Raw genomic sequence first — 6,118 nt, forward strand, 5'->3', positions numbered from 1 at the left:
TTACTTGGCTTGTGCAAAAAGGGAATTTACTGACTCATCTAAGTCAAAAGTGTAGGGCTAGATCAACCTTCAGGCACAGCTGGAGTTAGCGGTAAAAAGATGTCATAAATATCTGGTTTCTCTCCATCTTTTTCTTCTGCCAAGTGTTGCCTTTAGTCCTGGGCTTTATGTAGTAGAAGACGGTAGCAACAGCGCCAGGCGCTCTATCTCCTCAAGTTTCAAGACAGTGGGAAAGAGTGATGTTCTCTTTCCTGGAAGTCCAAGCCAATAGATCTCATTGGTTATGTGCCCCCACCCCTAAACCAATCACCATGGCCATGATTTACTTAAAACTGGTGAGGAGGCAAGGAAGGTACCCCCTGGCCTCAAGGATGTAAGCAGCTCCACCAGAATATCATAGACTGATACTGTGAGTGAATTGGACTTGATCTTTTAGAAATCAACTTACTGAAATCTCAGGAGCAATCAACCTTGTTGACCACATCCTGCTTTTTTTTTGAGAGTGATTAGTCCTGAGCTAACATCTGCCACCAATCCTCCTCTTTTTGCTGAGGAAGACTGGCCTTGAGCTAACATCTGTGCCCATCTTCCTCTATTTTATGTGGGATGCCTACCACAGCATGGCTTGCCAAGCAGTGCATAGGTCTGCATCCGGGATCAGAACCAGCAAACCCCGGGCTGCAAAAGCAGAACGTGCGAACTTAACTGCTGCACCACCGGGCAGGCCCCTCACATCCTCTTTTAATAATATATTTCCTAGGCTTTAGACTGATGCCTCAGTCTCCTGGTGCCTCTTTTATCTGGTCACTGTCTCCTTTCTCTGGTCATTAAATGTTCAAGCCTCTCAAGGCTAGATCCTAGGCACTCTTCTAACTGGCCTCTATTCTAGGTGATTTCATTCACATACAAGGCTTTAATGACCACGTAAAAACCAAGAATTTGAAATTTCCTCTGCAACCCAGAGGAAACTCTGCACTCTATACTTCGTTATCCAGCTGCTCACTGACTTTTCATCTTGGTTGTCTTAAAGTCACTTCAAACCAACATGTTCAAACCCACATCCCCTGACCCTCAAATAGACGTGTTCTGAGCACAGTGTTTTCTGTTGTGGTGAACTGATCGACTATCTGTCTAGTTCAGCAAGTTGGAAATCTAAGCAGCATGTTTAACATGGCTTTCACCTTCCCTTCCCACCGCATAGCTGACCTGTCACCGAGTCCGACAAATTTTACTGCCTCAATATCTCTCAAATCCTTCTACTTCACTCCCCCTTTTTAGCCATCTCTGTGTCCAAGCCATTATCTTCAATCATTTCTCAATTCATTTGCAATGCATTTCTATTTTTTATTTTGTAGTTATAGTACATTTTTTCAAGATGCAAATTCAATGGCTTTCTATTGGTCTTAACATACAGAACAAAATCCCTACCATGGTCTACAAAACCTTGCTAATACGGTTTCTTCCTAGCTTATAATCACCCTAACTCTCCATACTTCCCTCCTGCCCTTTGCGTTCTACCACAGTGGCCTTCTTTTACCTTCTTGACACACTGTGGTAGATAGAATAATGGCCACCCAAAGATGTCCACATCCTAATCACCAAAACCTCTGAATCTTACCTTCCATGGCGAAAAGGACTCTGTAGATGTGATTAAGTTAAGGATCTTGAGATGAGGAGATTATCCAGATAGTCCCAGTATAATCACAAGGGTCCTTATAAGAGCAAAGCAGGAGAGTCAAAGGCAGAGAAAGAGATGTGATGATGGAAGCAGAGGTCAGAGCGATGTGAGAAGGGGACTGAGTCAAGGAATGCAGGCAGCCTTTAGTAGCTGGAAAAGGCAAGGAAACGGACCTTGCCCTAGAGCTTCCAGAAGGAATACAGCCCTACTGACATCTGAAGTGTAAGATAATAAATTTGTTTTAAGCCACTAAATTTGTGATAATTTGTTATAGCATCAACAGCAAACTAATACACACACCTGCAAGCTGAATGTCCTCAGTTTGTCCTTCCAGATTTATTCTCCACTCTTCTTTATGTTGCTCTGTGCCCTGAGGCTGACTTGTGAGCATCATGGAGCTCTCTTACCTTCTGGTCCTGGTTGGGCTTGGCCAATGGCAGTTACACACAGGAGATTGGAGGGCAGAAAGAAAGTGAAGTTGGGCTATTTATTTCCTCTGTTACCACCCTGCTGGATCTCTGTGGGCTGGCTGCACCCCCTTGACTGAAGGCCACAGCTCCTGTCAGATGGCCCTACCATACAGCTACATGTTCTAGGTTCTAATAACTGCTTTATTCCCTTGCCCCATTAAGCTGGGGTGATGGTGTAGTGTTGGTGGTATTGGTTAACAGCTCTCTGCTATTGTAGCCTAGGGTACTGCACTATTCTATGCTATTTTCCCTACACTGTGACCTCATCTTGTTAAATAGTCTCTTTATTAAATGTTCCTTAAATTTCCCAGTTCCAAAGGGCCGTTTCCCCACAGGATGCTGAGTAATACAGACCTCGTTATTTTCCCTTCTGCCTCAGGGCCTTGGTACATGCAGCTGCCTTTGCCAGGAAAACCCTTCTTCCCGTCTGTGCTCTCTTCCTGTATTAATCTTCAGATTCTTAAACAACGCTTTCTCAAGTAAGTCTTTCCTTCCCCCGAACAAAGTAAGGTGTTACACAACCTCATAATGCTATGTATCTACACTCCATAACACTTATCACAAGTATAGTTTTATTGTTGTTTTTGTGCTAATTTAATTATTGTTTACCTTTCCTTCTAGAGCTGAATTATTCTATACAGTAGCCACTAGCCACAGGTGGCTGTTGAGCATTTGAAATGTGGCTAGCTTAACTCACTAACTGAACTTTAAATTTTAATTGTAATTAATTTAAATTTAAGAACTAATAATAAAGTTATCAGAAAATTTTTAAGTGTGTTTGAAACAACCTGGGCATGTGAATCTACTTTATCAACTAAAATTTATGAAATCTAAATACAGATAAAATATTTCTGATGAAAGTTTAGTGCCTGAATAGAGATGGGCTGTAAGTGTAAAATATACACTGGATTCCAAAGACTTAGCACAAAAGAGAATGTAAAATATGTCATTAATAATTTGGAAATCTTGATTAGATGTTGAAATGATAATATTTTGAATCTTTGAGTTAAATAAAATACATTATTAGAATCAATTTCACCTGTTTCTTTTTACCTTTTTAAAATGAAGCTACTACAGAATTTAGAATTATATTTGTGGCTCACACGGTTATTTTTCTTGGAAAGTATTTCCCCAGACTAGAGCATAAGGTTCAAGAGGGCAGATTTCTCACCCTCGTATCCCTTTTCACACTGCCTGATGCTTCTTAGCAGATGCTTCACCAATATTTAATACTTGAGTGAATGAATGGAAAAGCATGTATAATCCACCAGCTCAGAGGAGCCTTAGGGAGCACCTCACTTTGAGGGTTAACACATTTCTAGTCTGCATCACTCCATGTCTTAAGACTCCAAGTTTGAGGGGCAACAATGATAAAACCTATAAGTTTAATGAGGTTCCAGCATGTTTCTATCTCCTGGAAGTTAAGATGCCTACAGCCTGGCAGGTACAGTAGCCATGTCTTAGCAACGGCAAACTAGATTTTCTTTGGTTGTGGGGTAGGGTATGTGCTAGTAGTGGTGGAGTAGACTTTGCTGCACTTGGCAGGAAGCAGGCTTCTAGGTGGTTTTGAGAGAAGGTGAGAGCTAGCTGTGCCAAAAGTCTCCTGGCAATCACGTATAAGAACAAACCAGGGCTTCTCCCTCCCAGAAACTTCCCCTTTCCTGCAATGTCCATGTCTCCTTTTCGTGACTCTCCTCCCCTTCTCCCCAGCAAGGTCATCCTTGTCATTTTACTCTGGTTTCTCCCAGCCTAATCCCACAAGGTGTTTTACTCAAGACCTTGCATCCAACTGGAGATGTTTGCTTTGTGGACAGTAGGCTTCTGCTTACCTGAATGGACTCTTCAAAGGGAGATGGGATAGCTTGGTTGGGGCGACAAACAGATCATTTGATTTTTGTTGGAAGGAAGTCAACTGTGTTAATAGGACCTCTGCATTTCAGGTCACACATCTCCATCTCTTCAGCCCAAGCACCTCTTTTCAACTTGCAAAATGGCATCCTCCCGGGTAGCTTATTTCTTTTCCTCTGTTGAACCATTCTCTCTTTGAGAAGAAATCTACATAGACACATGTAAGACAGTGACTGTACATCTCTATGATTAAGGCCCCTTGAATGCTCACTCTGCCTGTCTGACTGGTAATTCTGTAAGTTCTGAGTCATGGGAACGGTCATAGGGGGACTTCCTTTGTTGGCCCAGCCCTACCGCTCTGCCCATTTCCCTGTGTTTTTCACAGATCTCACACAAGCAGAATCCAGCAGCTTATTTTCATTCATTCCATCTTTACACTTCCTTTAGAGCAATGACCTACTTAAGTTAGAGGGAAATACAAACCCCCAAGGAAATTTGCTGACAGCTGTTTCCTGGGTAGAATTAGGTTGGGCATGTGTCTGAGAGAAGCTTATGAGCTCCAAGAATCCTTTTGGCTGGAAATGGAAGTGGAAAAGAAAGGAAAGAAGGTTAAAAAAAAATAGTTAGATAACGACTTTTCCTGGGGAAGTCATTGGAGACTGATGACATGGCAGGGAGGGTTGGGTAAGAAATAGTTTCTCAAGGGCAGATCTAAACTGGAATTTCAATGTTCGGTTTAATCTCCTCCCTCAGTGTCCTGCTCTGAAGCTCTGCTCCTAAGGTCATGGGTCTAAAGAATATCAGGTTCTACACGGAGCAGATAAAGCCAAGACACTATTAGAAGTAAAACACTTTTGGCAGGCAGTAAGTGATAGCACCGTTTGGATAATTTAAGGACAAAAGACAACAGGTAGAAACAAGTTCAGACCAAGAGCCTAGACACGTGAGTTTTTATCTTGAACTTGGCAGGAATTGGCTGTGTATCTTAAGCAAATCATTTTGACGCTCTCTAAGCCTCCTTTTCCTCACGTGTAAAATGTGTGGTTTAGACTAGATGATGGCTAAGATGCCTTTCAGATTTAAATTCCTTGAAACACAATGATTTACCTATTGGCTAAGATAGCTAATAATCATTATTATTTAGTAAAGTTGTTAACAAGTAGTCAAACTAACTTATGTTTTGTCTTCTTCTTTTTTTGGAGGGAGGAGAGAGATGTTTTAGAGGATGGCCAAAAGCCATCAGCACGGCACAGAGAAGATCTAAGATCCAAATAAGCCCCAAACCAGACAATTGGCCTGTGAATTACAGACGACTGATTGGCTGTGGACGGTAGAGTTCTTTTGCTGCCCTCTGGTATGAGTCACAGGCCTCATTATCCCAGGCATCCAACCCTGTGTGGTGATCCTTTATTTATCTATTTGTCTGGTATGTGGGAGGACCAACTACCTCCATGACTAACAGCCCAGAAACTCCCGGCTGAGCCCTAATGTGCACTTTGCATTCTGTCTTCATTCAATTGTAGTGGTGTGAATGCGGTGGACACTGAATAACGTTGGATGCTAAATTCCACAATAAAACATCTGCTGTTATTAGAAGAACTGTCAAAACTAGTTATGGCAGATAAAAGTACTCTTCGGTCCATTTTTAAGCTTAAACTTCTAGTGTTGTAGGATTTTAGAGTTAAAAGAGGCTGGAATCCATCTGATCTAGTCTAGTACTAACACTTTAGAGATGGAGTGAGGATGAAATGACTTGTCCAAGGTTACAAGTTAATTAGTACAAACTCAGAACTGAAAACACCACCAGATTCTGTGGTCTTTCTACTATACTATATCTCTTACGTAAGAACCTGAGTACATTTCAAATATGGCTAATTAATTTTTTTTTTTAAAGATTTTATTTTTCCTTTTTCTCCTCAAAGCCCCCCGGTACATAGTTGTATATTCTTCGTTGTGGGTCCTTCTAGTTGTGGCATGCGGGACGTCGCCTCAGCGTGGCTTGACGAGCAGCGTCATGTTCGCGCCCAGGATTTGAACCAACGAAACACTGGGCCGCCTGCAGCGGAGCGCGCGAACTTAACCACTCGGCCACGGGGCCAGCCCCTGGCTAGTTAATTTTAAA

The sequence above is a fragment of the Equus przewalskii genome, chromosome 7, assembly GCF_037783145.1.
Source record: "Equus przewalskii isolate Varuska chromosome 7, EquPr2, whole genome shotgun sequence".
Lineage (NCBI taxonomy): Eukaryota > Metazoa > Chordata > Mammalia > Perissodactyla > Equidae > Equus > Equus przewalskii.